The sequence below is a fragment of the Danio rerio genome, chromosome 17 (assembly GCF_052040795.2).
Source record: "Danio rerio strain M-AB ecotype USA chromosome 17, GRCz13ab, whole genome shotgun sequence".
NCBI classification, from domain to species: domain Eukaryota; kingdom Metazoa; phylum Chordata; class Actinopteri; order Cypriniformes; family Danionidae; genus Danio; species Danio rerio.
In genome coordinates this window covers 36,262,653-36,284,768 of record NC_141037.1, presented here as the reverse complement: position 1 = coordinate 36,284,768, position 22,116 = coordinate 36,262,653, and the positions used below count along the sequence as shown (strand labels likewise).

General features: G+C 34.7%; 1 protein-coding gene across 10 annotated transcripts in view; it reads left to right on the top strand.

The window, feature by feature from the left end:
* Positions 1-22,116, top strand: part of LOC147833132 (uncharacterized) — a 230,364-nt gene that overhangs the window by 89,340 nt on the left and 118,908 nt on the right. For 2 of the 10 annotated variants that reach the window (XR_015513611.1, XR_015513610.1), the window contains one exon: positions 12,982-13,397. The exons of the other annotated variants lie outside the window; for them this stretch is intronic. The gene's annotated coding sequence lies outside the window, so the exon portion shown is untranslated. Of the gene's footprint in view, positions 1-12,981; positions 13,398-22,116 lie in introns of those variants that run through there. 10 annotated transcript variants of the gene reach the window in all.

Below are 22,116 nucleotides of genomic sequence, written 5' to 3'. Positions count from 1 at the left end.
TGTGGATGTTTCCCAGTACTGGATTGCAGCTAGAAGGGCATCTGCTGTGTAAAACATATGCTGGATAAGTTGGCACTTCATTCCACTGTGGCGATCATTTTGACGGAATGATAACCTAGGATAAAATTTTCATGGTTTCACTGTATAACGGTATACTGCTCTTAAATTGTGTTCTATATTTTTAAATGTCGGGTGTTTCCCCATTGAACACAATATATTTCATTTTAAACATGTCAGGCTAATAATTAAATCATTGACTTCTGCTGTCTTCATTGGTTGCAAAAACAGATTTCTTTACATCTTTGGATATCTTTCTTTTCTGTGGATATAAAGTAAACCCTCTGCACGATTCAGCTCTGTAGCATGTATATAGCATCTATAGCAGATGTTTGCTGAATCGTGGCTTGCCCAATAGCTTTTGATGTGGACATACTGTTTCCCCTTAAAAAAAAGTAAAACACATAAAAAAAAAACACTTTAATATACCGTGGGAATTGTATAACAGACAATTTTGGCGGTTTTAAACCTTGACTTTTCCAAACCATTGTAAACCTTGAAACGTGTTATTGTGCCATGTCTTCTGATAAATAAAGGGACTAAACTTTCATTTAAAATGTCACTTTTTTAAATACAACTTTATTTCTTGCAAGTATGAGTTTTTAAGCTGTCTTGCAATTCTGAATTTATTTTATACAATTTTTTGGATTGATACAGTTGAAACCAGAAGTTTACATACACTGTAGAAAAAGGCACTTAACCATTTAAAAAGGTCAGATGTTAATGTGACTAAACTTTTTCTCTATTAGGTAAATTAGGATTATTGAAAATGTGTTTCTGTTATGCTTAATTGCAGAATAATGAGAGTTTTTTTTTTGAGAAATTGTATCTTTTCTTGAAAGTGAAGTTGATAATTAGATTATTATGCCTCTGAAAAAGCTCAGATGATGGTGTCAATGTTTTGGAAGTTTCTGATTGGCTAACTGACAACATTTGAGTTAATTGGAAGCGCAACTGTAGAGTAGTATTTTAGGAAAACCTCAAACACACTGTTTCTTTTGTGACAACATGGGAAAATCAACAAGCCAGAATCAACAAAAAAAGTCAGATTACAATTAGCTAAATTACACTGGGAAAAGAATAATTTTTGGAGACATGCACTGTGGTCTAAGATTGAACTGTTTGGCCATAATGACCAGTGTTACATTTGGAGGACAAAGGGGAAAGCTTACAAGTCTAGGAACACCATCCCAACTGTGAAGAATGGGGGCTGCAGCATCATGTTTTGGGGCTGTTTTGCTGCAGGAGGAACTGGTTCACTTCACAGCATAGATGGCATCATGAAGAAAGAACATTATGTAGAAATACAGAAGCAACATCTTAAGACATTAGCCAGGGAATTGAAACTTGGCCACAAATGGGTCTTCCAAACAGACCATGACCCTAAGTATACTGCTAAATTAGTTAAAATGTGCTTTAAGGACAACAGAGTAACAACAAATGTTTTAGAGTGGCCATCACAATCACAAAGCTCTGATCTCAACCCTATGGAAAATTTGTGGGCAGAGTTGAAAAAGCTTGTGCGAGCAAGCCAACAAATCTGACTCAGTTACACCAATTCTGTCACTATTGTGATAAACTTGTGGAAGGATATCAAAAACATTTGACCAAAGTTATACAGTTTAAAAGCAAAGCTAAAAAAATGCCAAGGAAATGTATGTAAACGTTTGACTGTCTAGAAATTAATAATAAAAAAAAAAAATTAAATAAAAATTCTCTCATTATTCTGGCATTTAGTAAATGTAAATCATTTAGATGATCTTAACGGACCTAAAATACTAAACGTTTAGTATAATTGACCATCAGGCATTTAAAAAAAAAAAAAAAGTTATGTTCCTTATTTTACAGTGTATGTAAACTTCTGGTTTCAACTGTATCTTGCCATTCTGTTTATAGTGGTTAAGTTGTGACAAAGAAATCTGCGGTTGCAAAAAAATAAAGAAGCCAGAATTGTAAGTTCAATAATTAAAAAAAAAATAAATAAATAAAAATAATAATAATAATAATAATAATAATAATATGAAGGCGGCATGGTGGTTAGAACTGTCACCTCACAGTGCAGTTGGCATTACTTTGTGGAGTTTGCATGGGCTTTCTCCAGGTGCTCCGGTTTCCCCCACAGTCCAAAGACATGCACTATAGGTAAATTGAATAAACTAAATTGGCCATAGTGTATGAGTGTGTGTGTGTGTGAATGCGAGAGTAGGTGTTTCCCAGTACTGCGTTACAACTGGAAGGGCATCCTCTGTGTAAAACATATGCTGGAATAGTTGATGGTTTATTCCACTGTGGTGACCTCTGAAATACAGACTAATCCATGGGAAAAATTTATATATAAAAAAATTATATGAGTGACGCAGTGGCGCAGCAGGTAATGCTGTCGCCTCACAGCAAGAAGGTCACTGGTTTGAGCCTCGGCTGGGTCAGTTGGCATTTCTGTGTGGACTTTGCATGTTCTCCCTGCAAGCGTGTGGGTTTCCTTTCGGGTGCTCTGGTTTCCCCCATAGTAAAAAGACATGCAGTACTGCTGGATAAGTTGACGGTTCATTCCACTCTGGCGACCCTGGATTAATAAAGGGACTAAGCTGAAAATAAAATGAATGAATAATAATATGCATTATTATTATTATTATTATTATTTATTTTATTTTTGTATCATCATATATTTCAGTGGTTGAAACTAACTTCTAGATATCAAATGGTAGATTTAGTATATTGTCATGATTGCAAAGCTTGAATATGTGTCTGATCACCTCACTTTAGCAAACATTTAATAGTTTATTGGCGTTATTGTTGAACACTTCTATATCTATCCTTGAGCTCTTAACCTTTCAAAAACTTCATATAGTTGAAAACTTTTATTGAAATGGGGATTTTTTTTCTTTTATTTTCTAAGAACTGCCCTTCTAGATGCCCATTCATATTTCAATCAAATAAAGGCTATTCATTCAACGTTCATATCTCGTCCTTTCTTGACTATGGGTTTATTATTAATAAGGCTTGTATTGCATAATGTCCTTGGAGTGTCTAAACTGAAAACGCATTCACGATGCCTTCACTCATTTGACAGCACATATTAATTTCTTTCATTGGCAAATAAATGTTTTCACAATTTCTTACATACCTATTTGTTTGATTATTATCCCTTGATGTATCAGTAAGACGGTGATTTGCTCTCTAGTTTTGGATGAATTACAGCAGGGATTTGGATGACTCTGGTCCAGCAGTGAGTGATTGAGATGAATGATCTTTTATTGTCATCTATTTTGTGGGTATGATGGGGGAACACATTGTGACCCTCCACTCCAAGCCGCTGGAGGCCACGCTGGCAAAGGGGAGAAATGATGATTAAAGACGGAAGAGCCCGATTGCAGAATGTGGTTTAATGAAGCCCAAATGAAATTAATAACCCTAGTGTCCCAGCAGAAGACCAACACAAATGAAAATATGTTATGGGAGCTTAGCGTCTCCCAGATTGTTCATGTTTCAAGGTGATAAGGATACTGAAAGTTTTTTGCCCGCTAACCTAGAATTTGAAGGAGTTCTGCTATAATTAAGTAGCTCGCTAGACAGTAAAGGACAAAACAGCTCTGCAGTCGAGACACATCAGGGTTCTGCTTGCATTTATAGGACACGTGAAGGAAAAAGATTTCTGCTTTTTTTCCTCATCATTTTTATTTAATTTAATTGTTTTGCAGATTTATATGATCTCTTAGTGGTATGTTTTTAGATTAAATCTGCATTCAAGTTTATGATTTTTCTCTCATTTTGTAATTTTTTGTAATCAAAAGATTAAATGTCTTTAGAATATGGTGTTCTCTCATGTTTTCTTTATGGAAATAGGAAGAAAAGAAAAAGATTACTGTAATTTTTATTGTGATATAAACTTGAGAACTGACTAAAATGAAAAAAGAAGAAACGGCAAGATTCAAGCTAGGAAGTCAGAGTCCTCTGATAATTCAGACTTTAAGTTCTTTATTTTTGCACATTTAGCATATATATAGTTTCCCAATTCTGGGTTGTGGCTGGAAGGGCATCTGCTGTGTAAAACTTGCTAGAATTTGGCATTTCATTCCGCTATGGTGGCCCCTAATAAATAAGGGACTAAGCCAAAGGAAAATAAATGAATGAATATAAAAACATAGACAGTTCTAAGTTTATCGAGAATTTATCTTGCAAATTTTTTTTTTTATTATGTGCAATTTTCCACTCAGAATTGATGCTTTATTTCCAGTGTTGGGCACGTTCATTTAGAAGAGTAAATTAGTTACTAGTTGGGATGTCTAAATCCGATCATGTGATCGAAAATTGGGCCCGATTAGACTCAATCTGAATCGGACGTTACTTCCCAATCAAGACTGTATATATTCTCGTAATTTTTTACACATCTACAGTTTTGCGTTTACACAGAGTTAGACCTTTTTCTTTTCTTTTTCGTCTGCATCACCCCTCCGCAATCCAATGCCCCACCCCAACATCAGAATACAACCCCCATCGAAAAACCCTAATCGGGACATCAGATTATTAGTTACTTCTCACAAATAACTGAGTTAGTAACTGCGATGCATAATTATAAAAGTGACTAATTACCAGGGCAAGTAACTTTTAAAGCATTAAGTAACTTTAAAATAACTATAAAACATTGTACACTCATCTATGCTATTTTAATGTTGTTGTGAGATAATGTGAGAGACAACGGCATCAACGTCCTCAACTATATGAACAGATAATATTTTGCTTAATTCTGTCTGAGTAATAAGTGTTTGCGGTGGAGAAAAATTAAGTTTTATTTGCTTTGAGGTCGTGGCTTCATCTCTTCACGTATAGCCACTAATTTTGTGGTGGTATGTGACTGATGTCACCGACTCAGTCCCAGTCATTCCCCTCGCTGGGCAGCAGAGGTCATCATCACCGGACTATTGACATTACGTCATCCACTTACACTGATTGCCCACACACCTGATGCACATCCAGTCAATCACTCTCCACACACATATAAGCAGCACTCACACGCTGCTTCATTGCAAAGTCTTGTTCTGCCCTGGCTAAGACTACTGAGCGGTCTCATCCTTGCCTGCTTTCCCGTTGTGATCCTGGTTCGTTTATTGACCCAGTACTGCCTGCCGCCTGCCTTGTACTTCAGCCTGAATCCCGACTTTGATCCTAGCCGCCTGCCTTGAACTCTAGCCTGCTTACCGACTCTGATACTATCCGCCTGCCTCTGACCCATGCCTGCATACTCATCCTGTGTTTACCTGCCGCCAGCCCAATGACAATATACTACTGTGATTGATGTGAGTTTGCGCACCCACAACAACTGTGTGCTATTTGTTATTAAACTGTGTTTAATAAAAATACTGCAAATGGATCCCTCTGTGTCAGCCACTTCGTTGCAATCGACATGAGGTGCTTCATTAGGTTAAAATTACTTGTCATACTTTTCCTGGGCATAAGTTGCACGATGCATAAACCTCATCATGGGAAAAGTAGTGCTAATATTTCCAGTTTGTAAATGCTACCTTTGAACTTGTAGGAATTGCCATTATTCTGAATCTTGGTCGTTGGTGTGTGTGCGACTGTCTGCATGCACGTGTGTGAGAGTGTGAGAACCGGCAATACTCTGCCTCTGATTAGCAAATAATGGAAATGTACTCTAAGCCAATCATCACATTCTCAGTTACACCATGTTCACAGACACACCAATTATCATTGCTGGTTGGTTATGTGTCCCGCCTTTGCCCCGAACACACACACACACACACACACACCACAGAGAAAGAAATGACCTATTAGACATGCTACTCACATTAAAACCGATTATAGTAACACATTTTATTATCAGTAAAGATAACGGCGTTGTAACAGGGAAACAGTAATTCATTTGAGTATACATTACTACAAAAATCTCGCCGCTAGTAACACCTTTTATTTATAGTGCTGTTATTACCATCACTGCTTATGTCTCAGATTTTAAATGAAAGGCCAGCTCATACATTTCTTGCAACTTTGAGTTGAGGTTATTGTTTTGCATATATATATATATATATATATATATATATATATATATATATATATATATATATATATATATATATATATATAGATCTTCTTATATAGATTCTATCTGCGTTCTGAATGATTTTAGATATTGAGCTTTAAAGTTTTTGCATTTCATATAGCAAACAGTATGTGTGTAACATTTGTTTTTTTTTTTTTAAATAAATAGTCTTAAAATGTTAACAACTTATTAAAAAAACATCCCAAAATGTAAGTTGTCATTTAAAAAGAATACGTCAATAACTCAATTTTGAAAAAAATGTCAGATAGAACCTTATAATTCTAAGGTGACAATGTTGTACTTTTATTATTATTATTATTATTATTATTATTATTATCACCCCTTGGCTGCAACTTCTCATTTTCCATTTCCAGTTCCTACCTATTGTTTTCATCATTATACTCTGATCTTATCTCGTTCCCTTAACAGTTACTGATTAATTTGCAACCACCCAACTGGTTAATGAACAGCAGGCTTTTGGTTACCCATTATTATTGACCACAACCTATTCTAGTTACTGATCACAAGCAAGCAGGAGCCCATCGAAACACCACCTACACCCTCAGGAATCATTCCCTTTGCTATCCTCTCTTTTTTCTTGGTGAATGCGTCTGTCAATGGTGGAAAGCAGCTCATGTGTGTGTGCTCAATATGGCTGAGTGTATGGGCTCTCCAGGCTGCTGACAGCAGGGGAGAGCCGTGATGAGCTCATTCCTGTCCTACTGGCAGGAAGGAAACGGCAGACTCCAGACTCACAGCCCCCAGGCCTCAGGTGCTGCGCCGCTGCTCATTTAGCTCCTGGCTGCTCTGAGAAACACACCAGCAGCACCGCAGGCAGGAGAAAACCTGCGCAGACTTCAGCAGATGATCACCTGCGACAAACAAAGACCAGCAAAGCGGAGAGACGCGCAAATTATGCACTTTTGGGTTGATTTTTAATAGGTTTTCAGGGCCGTTTGTTTTTTATTATTAGGACATATCCACCTGTTTTATGCACCCGATTGTGCTTTGTTTGAATTATGGAAGTAACTTCTGGTAAAGTGTAATTAATCAGTGAACAGGGTTGCCAGGTTTTCACATCAAAGCTAGCCCAATGGCCAATCAAAACTAGCCCAATAATATGAAAACTAAATTTTTAAAATGCATATTTTACTTTTTTTTATTTTGATATTATTGTCTTATTTTGAATAAGACAATAATATAATTGTTTATATAAGTTACTATTTGAATGTTCCTTTCATGATCCCGTTTTACATGTCATATCACATAATTTGTTTAACATCATTGCGTCACCAGCTATCCACATGTCCTTGGGTGTGTCGTGTTTCGTTTTTTAATTTGTTGACTTTAACTGCAGTTTGGCACTTTCACTTATATTCAGAAACATTTCATGCATGCCCGTCGTGACAAACAAGATATTGGATATGAGTATGAAGTGCTGAAAAAGTGTTGTTTTAATGGAATTTGATACAGCATGCTAAATGTAGACAGAAAACCTCTGCATTTCGCGATGTATGGTCCTTCACTGACTCAGTAGGTGCAGAGAATAGTGTCAAACAGCCATGGATGTATAGACTATCTTGTTGCAAAATGTGGCGAAAGTCCTACATGATGGTAATAGTTTGATTAAGGTGTTTACATGTCTGTACTGCACTTCAATAATGAGACTAAAATTGACATACTCAACATGTCTTAATTCGATTTCTGTTAAGTTTGAGTATGACTTTAATCAAATTAAATATAATATTATAATCTTCAAATATATATAAAAATAATCAATTGTTCAAGTAAAACAATTTTTCATTCAAGCTTATGAATAATAAAAGGCTAATGTTGAGTGAGTATTGTATTCCTAAACAAAAAAATATTCATTTATTTATTCATTCAATTAAAAACGTGGAAATAACACCCTCAATGTAGTCTTTCACATGTATAGGCATACTATACATTTATATTCAAAAGCTGAATGAGTGGCGGTAACACACAGATGTGACTTCTTTAGTATCCTGAGCAGCATTTCAGAGAGCGACTCTTACCAGTAAATGTGTCTGAGATGTCTGTTTTTGGCATTGTTAGCGTGAGAGAGCAGTGAAGTCGCAGGTGTTTTCACCTCAGGGAACAGGCATCTGACAGCAGACACGTCTCACCTATTGTCAGGTGTCTGTTACAGCACTGCAAGCAAAACTGATGAGCACCATTCATTATCTCAGCATTCACTTTTGTCAAACATCACACACCTAAGCGTCTTGAGCATCTCTTCATTTGCACAAAAATCAGTTGTGTAATAATAAATACAGTCTTTTGTTGAAATTGATGACATTGCAAAATTTTTGATGAGTTATCACAAGTGCCTAAATTGATATTTGTTCTGATAAAGTTGTTCTGATAAAGGCTATGGGCTATGTTGAAAATCAGCTTGCTTAACAGTATGTAATGTAGATTAGTACAAATCAAAATCTTTTTGTATAAGTTGTAAAAATTGAAAACCTTTTATGGGTATCAGAGTCGACATTTTTAAAAATGTTACTGTTTTTTGTCTCAGTGTAAACTACTAAAATGATTCTGTGAGAATAGTGATATGTCATGTCATGTCATGCACATGTATAGTGTTTTCATGTACACTTATTGACCTAAAACTGACAAGATATGTTTTTATGCTACAGTATTTTTGAATCCATGTAAACGAATAATTTTTACAGTGTGTTGTCTGAAACTTATTAGAGATTCAAAAAAAAAAAAAAAAAAACATGCATTTCTTTGTGAACTGTGCATTGGGTACAATATATGTATAATGATAAAACTGCATGTCCAGAAGACATAAAATAGTGTTAGTATTATTTGTAAATCATTATATTATTTGGTAATTTTATTAATGCTATATTATACTAATAAATATTTCATTATTGAATTAAAACATTTAAATGTTAACATTTTTCAGCAAACAAGTAATATTGTTTACTGAAAAAATATATTTGTTGATATCAAACTATAATTAAATGTAACTAAAATTAAATAACAAAACAATTCAATTACTAAACAAATAAAAATTAAACATTTTATTGTTGTATAAGCTAAAATAAATTTAAATCTACGTACAATTTTTCTATATATCTGTGATTAATAAATGAACAAAGCAATGACACCAATGCAAAAATAATAAATTAATTATATTATACTTATTTGTCAGGTAGTAGACTAAGAACATATTTACCAACAATAAATATGTAAACATGTTTGAGTTTTTCTCCTCTAATGCCCTTGTTATGTAGTCTCTGTCTCCATACAGTATATATATATATATATATATATATATATATATATATATATATATATATATATATATATATATATATATATATATATATATATATATATATATATATATCTCGACTATAAATATATAGTTTATCTCTTTTGTATGTTGTAGTGCAGTTTTTATACCACAGTTTGGTAGTGTTTCTGGTAGTGTTTGCTTTGCTTTTTCATTGTTAATTATTGTGATATCCTGATTGCAACAGAAGTACTGGGAAATGGCTAGACTGATGGCATTTCTTGCTGTTTAGCCTTATAATCTTAAAATGTCAGCAAAATCACCTGCTTTGTCTTCACTTTAGACACTACTGTGGAGAATCATTTAAATACTAGCTAAAGTGATGTTGGTGAGCAGGGGCGGACTGGCCATCTGGCAGACCGGGCACTTTCCCGGTGAGCCGACGTACTTTTTGGGCCAGGCTGATCATCGTCTTGTGATCTGATCGGCCCATAAAAGGCTTAGCAGCCTATCGTTTTTTTTATGCCTTATTAATTGACGCTGCTGTGATCTGTGACTCTCTGAAAGTAGATGCTTTTTTTCCCGGACAGACAGACCGGGCCAGCCCATGTGACACTCTGCAGCCCATTGGCTCTTTTCGGTATTGACATTGGGCTGGCCCAATCACAAACTCCTATTTTGGACTCCGTGTGAGCGTGTGTCATCTGTGTGTATTTGTCAAAGTAGTCGAGAGTCAGAGAGAAGAAACGCAAGGGAGGCGCAGAGAAATCGCGGGAAATACACCGGCGTTTCATTTAGGGATTCTGAAAAGTTCTCTGTTCATTCTAGTACACGGCTAAAAGCGCAAATCAAGTGACCACACACTCTCTGCCCAGAGCTGCAGCCAGTAATTCATTGGGTGAGCATAAACCCCAGGTGAGAGTATAGTGCATGTCAGACAGTTCATCTGCTGGATGATCTCATCTCACTATAGTTGATATTGAATTTACTATACGTGATATTGAATTCATCTTGTTGTCTCTATCTAACAACTCTTATGTCTTTTGAATCACTTGTTCTCAGTTAACTGTTTTGGCTGAGTGCAAAGATAAGCTAATATATTAATTTATGTATCCACATACACTGATTCTGCACATTGACTGATTGCTTACCTTTATCGTTTAAATTTAATATACGTTATACTGTTATAATGGCCATTATTGATTATTAAAACTGATATTCTGCAAAAGAGACAGGGTAAAGTTAATTCTTTTCAATGGAAATGAAAAGAGACAGTTATATTTAAGCCCTCTTTTGTTATAAATATGCAGAGTGAAGATGATGCTCATATAAATATGCAGCTACACGAGGCTGTTTGGTGTCTGTTAATCATAACATCAAAATGAAACAAATTTGACTCATATTATGTTTTCATTGTTTAGATAGTGAAACAGCAAGCAGGATGAGGTGTAAGAGGTTAAAATGTAACACTGTTCCCTTTGAAGATTTACCCATGCATTAGCAGACAGTTTTTGTTATGTTTATTATTGAATATAGGCTGAGTGAATAGTGTATTGAATAAGCTTAATTGGCTGTAGTGTATGAGTGTGTGTGAATGAGTGTGTATGGGTGATTTCCAATATTGGGTTGTGGCTGGAAAGGCATCTGCTGCATAAAACATGCTGGAATAGTTGGCAGTTCATTCCACTGCGGCAACCCCTGATAAATAAGGAACTTATGCGAAGAAAAATAAATGAATGAATATTGTATTTTTTAGAACTCAACAAATATCTTTATGGACAGTATACAGAAATTAAACTGAGATTAAAGTTTGTATTTATTTATTTATTTCATATATATGGCTTTTGTGTTTTATAGAATATGAGTTGATTAAAAATATTGGATGTGCATGCCATGCCCAAAATGCCAGGGCCGATTTTTTTGCCCCAGTCCAGCCCTGTTGGTGAATGAACAAAGGTTTCTGCTGTTCTGTCAGCTGCAGATGTGAATGAATGGCAGAAGAAAGTAGTTCCTTATAAAATAGTTTTTGAGACTCTCTGTCTTTGATTTTCTTTTTTATACATACAAATATGTCTTCCAATTTTGTATAGATGCAATATCACACTCGTAACAGTACAATATGGCTGTAAATTGTCACTGGTGGGACACTTATGCCAACATACGCCTCCCACCAGAGCCGATACAAAGCCATATTGCACTGCTACTTCTGATAGATAGATAGATAGATAGATAGATAGATAGATAGATAGATAGATAGATAGATAGATAGATAGATAGATAGATAGATAGATCGACAGATAGATAGATCGACAGATAGATAGATCGACAGATAGATTGACAGATAGATCGATAGATATATTTTAATATATTTTATAAGTATATTTTTTATTACAGCTTTTCACTGTCCTTTCCAGGTGTCACGCTTTCTTTCCTCCAGCATTAGCTTCATCCGACACAGTGTTGGTCAGTCTGGCACGCTGTTTCACTGTTACGAGCTCCATTCGCAGCTGTTCCCCCCCTCCGATCGGCTTTACCTCCGCCGTCGTTCACTGTTAGTGCAAGAGTGCTGCTGCTAATCACAGCCGCGGCCTCATCTGCCAAACAGCCACATTGCTAGGAAGCTCAACAGGGAAGCTCCTGCCAATTTTACTGCCACTCTTGGTGGCAGCAGCAACACCTGTGTCATCCGAGACTTCTGACCCGCGCTCTGTTTTCCCCATCTCTCTACCCTCCCTTTATTTATCTCACTCACTCGCACCATTGTTTGTCTCTTTGAGTTGAACACAGCAAAACACTTCTTGTGGTTTTGGAAATGGAAAGTGAAATTAATGCTGGGTTTGTTTTAAAGGGGTCATATGATGTTGCTAAAAGAACATTGTTTTTCTGTACTTGGTGTAGATGCAGTGTTTATATGGTTTAAGGGTCAAAAGTACATTATTTTTCACATACCGTACATTATTGTTGCTTGTCTCAGCTCCACCTTTCTGAAACGTGCCGAAAGTTCGTCAGTCTGAAAAGCTTAGTGTGCTCTGATTGGCCAGCCATCCATATCATTGTGATTAGTTGAATCCCTCAAGCATGTCTTGAGAGTTTAGATCCCTAACACTAGAACTGTTGAGATGGAAATTTAAAAAAATTGCAATTTAATAACTTTGTTAAAATAAACCCCATATAACTATAGTAGTAATTCCAACCCAGGCTCTGAAAGCATACCGATATATACATTTCTGGAGAGCGCCAAATATGTCCTTGTAAGTGGTTTTTTTTTCACTTTTTGATCTCACATAAATCCACCAGAGGCCGCTGTTGACTGACCGAATGACTGTCTAACTGACTGAGCGATCAACAGACCCATCGTCCTCCTTCTCTAAACCCAACCAATAGTGTTTTCAAAAGCACAGATTGACCCGTCCACCCACCTCCCTAAACCCAAGTGACAGTTTTAAAATGCAACCCAGAAAAAGAAAAGCCCTCACCTGATTTTTTACCATGTTTTCAGATTTTTACACAATATCACCCTATTATTTACTTGTTTATTTAATTTTTTTGGCTTCTGTTTTTGTCTTATCTGCTTTCTGGAACCGTTCTTCACCAGACTCGAACCCTGTCATTGTGGTCTCCTCTCTGCATCTCAAGTTCTCAGATGTACATGGCAAGCTACTGGACAAACTGGTAACAGCGGGAAAGCTGGAGATAAGCAGTCAGTTGGTCAGCATGAAAAGGAACGATGTCACACCACCCTTTTTTAAAGAGGAAATGCAGCATAACACAATTCTGGCTATACATAATTTGCCATGTTTTGCCATTTTTAAGGCGATGGGTTTACTCACTTTTTTTAAGTAAAGTCAAGTATAATCACTTTTTGCAGTGTAGCTGTTTTTCAAATGTACTGCATGACCGCTAGAACAGAATGTTCTATATAATATGAATGTGGATAGTATAAATGGAACTCACCAACATTTGTCATTACCTAAAAGCACAAAGAAATAAAATCATTTACTTTAGACATCAGTTTGTGAAGAAAGTGACTGTGAAAGTTTTGGCTATAAAATGACTCCTGACATTTTCCAATGTTGATTACCTTATTCTTCTATTAAAATAATAAAGCTCCGGTTTCCCCCAAAGTCCAAAGACATGCGCTATAGGTGAATTGAATAATTAAAATTGGCTGTAGTGTTTGTGTGTGAATGTGAGAGTGTATGGATGTTTCCCTGTACTATGTTGCAGCTGGAAGGGCATCCTTTGTCTAAAACATATGCTGGTGGTAAGTGAGTAGGTGGTTTATTTCGCTGTGGATGAAAATGAATGAATGAATGAATAAAATAAACAAATGTAAACAATGTATGTTTAGTGGTATGGGTAGCTTTAAGGGTAGGTCATCTGTGTAATTATAAGTCTAACAATAGAAATTAGTTTGAGATGGAGTTTTTCTAAATATAAGTAAATACTGTATTAAAGTCCTACTGAACCAGAAGTTACTGATAGTTTAATTTCAGTATCTTGATCCCGACTAATTTCCAACTGAGTCAGAGTATTGAGTAGGGGACAGAGTTTTCTTTTTGCACTTTATTCCCTTGTAGCAAACGGTCTAAGAATATTGAGAATATTGTGGCTGAAGCATCAAACTGATGTCAACAGAGAAGGACCATCATTCCAATGCGGAAGCAAATTACCAGATTTCAATTGAGAACAACCAAAACAAATGATTCTCTTTCAATGAATTAACTTGCATGGGCTATTTGTTCACCTAAAGATAAACAATGTGCACTAGCACAATATACATAGTAAACCTTGATTTCACATGGACTTTAAAAACATGTGTGTTCTCAAGTGCATTGTACCAAATTGTTGATTTGAATATAAGCAGAAAGTACCCACAGTCCAAGGACATGCTGTATAAGTGAATTAGATGTAGTAAATTGCCATAGTGAATGAGTGTGCATGATTGAGAATGTATGGGTGTTTCCTAGTGCTGTCTTGCAGCTGGAAGGGTATCCACTGCATAAAACATATGCCAGAGAAGTTGGCGGTTCATTCTGCTGTGGCAACCTCTGATAAATCAGGGACTAAGCCAAGGGAAATTAATGAATGAATTAGCACAAGGCAGTTAAGGCCATTTAATATAAAGCAGGACCAAGATATTTAACCCCACAGTTGAGTTTATCCATATCTGACATGTTAAAACAACCCAGTAGTGTTTGGAGTAAAGAGAAAGCCAGACCTGGGACATTTTCTTTCTCTCAGGTGACTGGAATGCCATCAAGGACGCGACTTCAGCCCATGCAGGTGTTGTTTGTTGTTGTTTTTTTTTTTGGGTTGAGGTGTCAAAAGACGACCTGGCTAACCAGTTTAAGCTTCTGCTAGTGATTTGGGACTTGACTGCAGAGCTCTTCATCTGCCAGTAATTCTCAGAGCACATTATCCAGAATGAGGTTGTTTTTGCCATATTTCTTTTGTATGTCAGAATTATAAATCCATAAAATGCAGTCTTCTAGTTTGGCGAAATGAGTATTTTCTGTCAGATCAAAAATGATGTGGGTTGGAAAGTGCATTTTGGTTTTGGAAAAGGATTTAATATTTGAGCTCATATTGAAATATCAGATTTTTCTCGGAGGCCTTTGTGTTGCTGAAAAAACAGCACAAATTCATATTAAATTTATGCTTTTCACATCATGTGACAAACAGTCAGAATTATTAGCCCCCTTGATTTATTAGCCCCCCTGAATTAATAGCCCCCTGTTTACCCCATTTCTGTTTAATGGAGAGATTTTTTTCAACACATTTCTAAGAATAATAGCTTTAATAACTGATTTCTAATAACTGATTTATTTTATCTTTGCCATGATGACAGTGAATAATATTTTACTAGATGTTTTTCAAGACACTTCTATACAGTTTAAAGTGACATTTAAAGGCTTAACTAGGTTAGTTAGGTTAACTAGGCAGATTAGGGTAATTAGGCAAGTTATTGTGTAGCGATGGTTTGTTCTGTTGATTATCAAAAATAGCTTAAAGGGGCTAATAATTTTGAACTTAAATGGCTTTTAAAAAATTAAAAACTGCTTTTATTCTGGCCGAAATAAAACAAATAAGACTTTTTCCAGATGAAATAATATTATCAGACATACAGTGAAAATGTCCTTGCTCTGTTAAACATCATTTGGGAAATATAAAAGAAAATATCCAAAGGGGGGTTAATAATTCTTACTTCAACTGTATGTCTTATTCTAATGGATAATTTTACATTAAATTAAAGTAAATTATAATAGAAATAAAGTGCAATCCAATTAGTGTTACATTAAGTATTGGAACAGTGTTGTCGTCTCATAGTAAATTAACTGTTATTTTTACATTTTCTGTTTTCATTTCATTTGAAAAGTTTTAGTAAGTTGTGTTTTTGTCATATTCATGTAATCTATATATTTATATTTAGAAATACATACAATATACACACTACACACACACACACACACACACACATATATATATATATATATATATATATATATATATATATATATATATATATAGTTTTAGTTATTTGTGCAGTCAAGTGAAATGAATGAAAAATGAAATGAAAATAATGAAAATTTGTTTCCTTAGCAACTAGGTAGTTTAGTTGTGTGTGTGTATGTTTATATATCTGTTATACATTATATATACTAGTAATTTTAAATGAAATGTACCAGTAAAAGAGAGTTTTGAGAAAGAAACATGCGTTTAAAACCAATATCTTGGCAAAAAAATAAATAAATAAAAAATCACTGACTGTGTAAGCAATCCCTCAAAACTTAAAGAACAAATAGTTTGTTCTGTGTACCTCTCTTTCTCTTGTCAATGTATTGATGGAACATTTTTTTGGCTTTTCTTTCTTTTGCAATTAGAAAATGTAAATCAAGCAGGTGCTGCTGGCACCATTCGGAATTTGTATTTATTTTACCTGAGGCTTCAGATCCTCCCTTTTTTCTCGACATTACACCAAAGAGAAGCTTACACACACACACACACACACGGTCCGCTAGCAGCTTGTTGTTGTCAGTTCAATCACGACGGCTCTCATCTGTAGACTGAAGCCGTTCTGACAGCCCCTCAAGATACTGTGGTCAAGGTTACTCTTCCATCATTCTGCCATTTTCATCACTTGACTCCACTGCACAAAAATGCGAACACTGCTCATGTATTCTCATTCTGTCACCGTGTTTAATGTGCTGGAAATACATTTATGCTCTTTTATTTTAGTTTGTTTAGTATTTTTAAACACTAGTTTTCTTGTTTTTATTTATTTATTTTGTTTGGTTTGGTTCAGTATTTGTTTGTGGTTTTGTTTTGTTTTTTCTGTGTTCTATTTTCTTGTTTTTTCTGTTTTCTAAGTAAAAAAAATAACAAAAACTAATTTTGTGTAAATCTTTAAAAAAAAATTTTAAATGTTTTTGTTTTGCTTTTGTTTGTCATTTCTTTGCTGCATTAGCTGTCTTATTTCAGATGCTGCATCCTCCGCAGGATTCTTTAGAAGGGTCTCAGTTTTTAAAAATTCGAAGGCTCCTTCAAATGCAGCATCAAAACGCATCCTTCTTTTCCAGGTAATGAAGGATATAACTGGTGGATTCTTTACAGCCTCGAACAAACAAAGATTCATTGCGCTCTAATAGCGGCAGGATGTTTATAAAAGAAAACTCTGGATTTAATGTATGAATTAAGTTTGTTTTACTTGGATATCTAAACACATTGTCACCTTGGAATAATAAGGTTCTCTCTGCATTCTGAATGATTTTGAGATATTGAGCTGTAAAGTTTTTGCATTTCTTAGCAAACAGTATATGTGTAACATTTGTTTTTTAAATAAAGAGTTTTAAAATGTAAACAACTTATAAAAAACATACCATAATGTAAATAGGATGTCATTTATTAAGAATATGTCAAAAACTCGATTTTGTCAAAAATGTCAGATAGAACCTTATAATTAAGAAGACGACATGTTACAAAAAAGAAATAGCATGACATGTCCTACTAAAAGGGGATTTTATAGACAGTTTACATTTTTATGTGTACATGTTTAAATCAAAGGAAATCAATTTTCAGGTTTTGTAAACCTTCTGATTGCTTGTAGTATGTTTTAATATCACTTAAAAAAAAAAAAGTCATAACACATTTTATTACTGCTTAATAATGACAGCTCTTACAGTTGCTACAGGCAGATGATACGATCTGTCCTCTTTAGGCTAAATTGTGTCATTTAAAAATGCTTGGCTTGTTCGATTTGTATCAACTTCATCTGTCATTGCGATATTACTTGTTTTTTGTTTTTTTTTGTAGTTTGGCTTGGTTTTGTATTTGTTTTTTTGTTTTTTTGTTTGTTTTTTGTTCTGTTTTCTCGTAAAAACAACAACTTATTTGGTTTAAAGCTGTATTATTTCTTTTTTTAGGTTTTTGTTTTTTTGTTGTTTTTTATTTTGTGCTGCACTGTTTTTGTGTTTTGTCTCGCTGTTTTGTTTTTCTTTTGTTTGTCTTTTTTGCGCTGCATTGTGTCTCAGTTTTGTTTGTCTGAAAAATACTATATTACTTGTTTTTTAAGTTTGGCTTGCTTTTGTATTTTGTGATTAAAAAAAATCTCACTTTGTTTCAATCTGTATCATTTCATTTGTCATGTTTTTGTTTTGTTTTTTGTTTGTCTTTTTGTGCTGCATTGTTTTTTGTCCTCAGGTTTTGTTTGTCTTTAAATACTAAATTACTTGTTTTTTTTGTGTGTTTTTTTTTTTTATCTTGGTTTAGTATTAAAATTGTCTTTGTTTTGTCTCACTGTTTTTTTTTTTTTTTTTTTGTCAGTTATTTTTTGTGCTGCATTGTGTATTGTCTCTTTGTTTTTGTTTTTCTTTTTTGTGCTGCACTGTATTCTGTCTCATGGTTTTGTTTGTCTTTCATTACTAAATTGCATGGTTTTTAGTTTGGTCCGGTTTTGTATTTGTCTGTAATATCGTGTTTTTTGTTCTGTTTTCTCACAAGTATAAAAAACGTGCTTTGTTTGAAGCTGTAGCATTTAGTTTTTTATGTTTATGTTGTACTGTTATTTGTCTTTTTTTTTTTTTTTGTCTTTAAATACTGTATTAGAGGCCTGCATTTCCGCGGCTGTTCTGCGGGAGCTGCAGGACCCGACCAGTTTTCTTGTGGCGTGGGAATAAATTTCAGAATAGAACGCGGTAGCGGTCGGAAACTCAAGTGTAATTTAAACGGGAGTCGGTGGCCTATCGGTGGTCCAAGAGAAAGTGCGCATGCTCATGAGTGAGAGAGAGAGAAAGAGAGAGAGAGCGAGAGATAGAGAGAGAGAGAGAGAGAGAGAGAGAGAGAGAGCACGCATCCGCTGTAGTGTTGTGTGTGTGGGAGAGACAAAGAGAGGGAGCGCTACTGCTTTGCACTACTGCCCTTATATGGGCTAATATGTACCTGCTACATGTATAGAAATAATGCTGATATGATTTATGAAACGCAATAAGTAGTTGGCAAATATATTGAGTGGATATGTTTGTAAATCTGACTTTGAAAGAATCAATGCCTCACCAGCCACAAACCTCACATTTAAAATGGCACTCATGTCTCATCACAAAGGGCCAAACAAAACTAACATTTAGCCTACAGTCGTTGCACAACCTACACTTTTATCTGCTATATCTCTCTTTTGGTATAGTGGGCAATTTTAATGCAAGATTTTGAAAACCAGATCTAAAATTATCGCTAACGTTTGGGTCGGGTAGAAAATGGGGCGGGGCGGCGCAGGATTAAAATTTTAGTCCCGTGCAGATCTCTACACTGTATTACTTTTTTTTTTTTTGGTTTGGTTTTGTATTTGTTTGTGGTTTCTGAATTTTTGTGTGTTTTCTAGCAGGTGTAAAAAAACTCGCTATTAGTTTTTTGCTTTTCTTTATCTTTTGTTTTTTTTTTGTTCTGCACTGTATATTGTTTCTTTGTTTTTCTTTTGTTTGTCTTTTTTGTGCTGCACTGTTTGGTCTCATGGTTTTGTTTGACTCTAAATACTATATTACTTGTTTTTTAGTTTTGCTTGGTGTTTTATTTGTTTGTGATTTCGTTTTTTTTCTGTTTTCTATAAAGTATAAAAATTCTCACTTTCTTTGAAGCTGTAGCATTTAGTTTTTATTTTTCTGTTTGTCTTTTTTGTGCTGCACTGTTTTTGTGTTTTGTCTCTTTTTTGTCTTTTTTGTGCTGCACTTTCTTGTCTTTTGTCTTGTTTTATTTGTCTTTAAATACTAAATTACATGTTTTTTTAGTTTGGCTTTGTTTTGTATTCGTTTGTGGTCTTGTGGTTTTTGTTCTGTTTTCTCAGAGATTAAAAACACACTTTGTTAGAAGATGCAGCAATTTATTTTTTATCTTTTGTTTGTCTTTTTTGTGCTGCTTTTTGTTTTGTTTCTTTTTTTTCTTTTGTTTATATTTTATACTGGATTGGGGATTTGTTTGTCTTTAAATACTATATTGTCTATATTTGTTTGTGATTTCTTGTTTTTTGTTTGGGTTCCTCACAAGTTTAAAAACTCATTTTGTTTGAAGCTGTAGAATTTCATTTTTTCTGTTTTTGTTTTTCTGTTGTCTGTCATTTTTGTGCTGCATTGTTTTTTGTGTTTTGTCTTCTGATTTTGTTTTCCTTTTGTTTGACTTTTTTGTGCTGCATTGTGTTTTGTCTCATAGTTTTGTTTTGTTGACTGTTCCCACTTTTCCATACATATTCTCACATGTTAAAAAAACAACACTATCTTACTTAAAGCATTTTTTGAAACAGAATCATTTGCATTGCAGAATAATTTGGACGTGCACTAAAACACCTATCATCAGTTGTTAGATCTGGATCCCTAGTCACCACTAATACTCTGTGGAAAACAAATGTTCTACATACTTATGAAGGGAATCTAAATAGAATAAAACAAGAACACTAACAAACATAAAAAACCCTTATCAGTATGCTAATATTAGGACAGTGGAAAGTAACTTTTCTCAGGGCAAGAAAAATTTCAGAGGCCCACCGCTGAGAATTAGAGCCATCAGGAGTGGTTTATGTGCACAGTACTTATCTCTTTGTGTTTTCATGTACGGCCTTTTTTTTATTCCACTGGCAAGAGTCTTATTCCCACCAGCTGTCGGAATGCATAAAAAAGCAGGCTTGTTGTTAAGTCTAGGGCTTAAGTCTCTGCCAAAAAGAAAAGCGTGGCGAATAACGGCATTAATTCTATGATTTGAGCCACCACTCACACTCGCATTTAAAAGTGCTTAAAAACTAGCAGCTGGTGTCAACAAGGTAATAAAACGAGACACAGGGGAGCATTCAGTGCGATTAGTGGGACACGCGCAGGTTTAAACTAGAGCAGAGGCGCGTGCTACTCGCTGGCATGCAACAGTGCCACTGTTACGGTTTAACTGGTTTCAGTGTTGACTGGTGACCTGCTCCAGATGTAAGCGGTTCAGATTTGCACATTTGCAGATTCCTCAGTTTATCAAGTCTGTACTATATGCTCATACTGTATCAATCATACAATCTCATTACATGCTGGTGCTATCATTGTGTACAGTAGTTATGTTATTGTTTCCAATGGCAGAAGAGCATTTTGCTGGAAACAAAACATAATAAACCAAATGCTTGTTATGGGATTCAAACTCAGAGAGAAAAACATTTCAAGAATTTTCACACAGAAATGCATGAAAAGCTGAGCTAATCAATCATTAAGAAATATTTGGATATTTAAATCAGATGGACACATGTGTTGTTTCATTTTAGTAATGGATGGTTTGTGCCTAATGATCACAATCTAGTCTCTCTCTCTCTCTCTCTCAAACACACACACACACACACACACACACACACACACACACACACACACACACACACACACACACACACACACACACACACACACACACACACACACACACACACATCATTAGTATATGCAGTGCTTGGTGTAATTAATTACAAAGTTACTAGTTACTGTAACTAGATTACTTTTACACAGAATGGGGGATTACATTTTATAATATAATATAATATAATATAATATAATATAATATAATATAATATAATATAATATAATATTAATTCATTCATTTTCTTTTCAGCTTAGTCCCTTTATTAATCTAGGGTCACCACAGCGGAATGAATCGGCAACTTATCCAGCATATGTTTTACGCAGCGAATGCTTACCCAATTCACCTGTATTGCATGTCTTTGGACTGTGGGGGAAAACGGAGCACCCGAAGGAAACCCACACGAACGCAGGGAGAACATGCAAACTCCAGACAGAAATGCCAACTGACCCAGCCAAGGCTCGAACCAGCGACCTTCTTGCTGTGAGGCGAAAACACTATATTTTGCACCACTCTGTCACCATAATATAATATAATATAATATAATATAATATAATATAATATAATATAATATAATATAATATAATATAATTACTAATAACTGTAAACTTGCCTAAATACTGTAAAATAAATTTATTTATTCATCTATTTATATTTTATTTTTATTTGTATTTTTATTGAATGTTATACAAACAAATAAATATTTGCAGAATAATTCTATTTGGCAACTAAAGAACACATTTGTCAAGACAATTGAACATGCTTAAGAAAACTTATTAAGAAATTATTTCAGAAATTCAGAGAAGCAGAATAATTGTATATAAATATATATATTTTTTTGTACAACTCTATTTTTCAACTGAAGGTA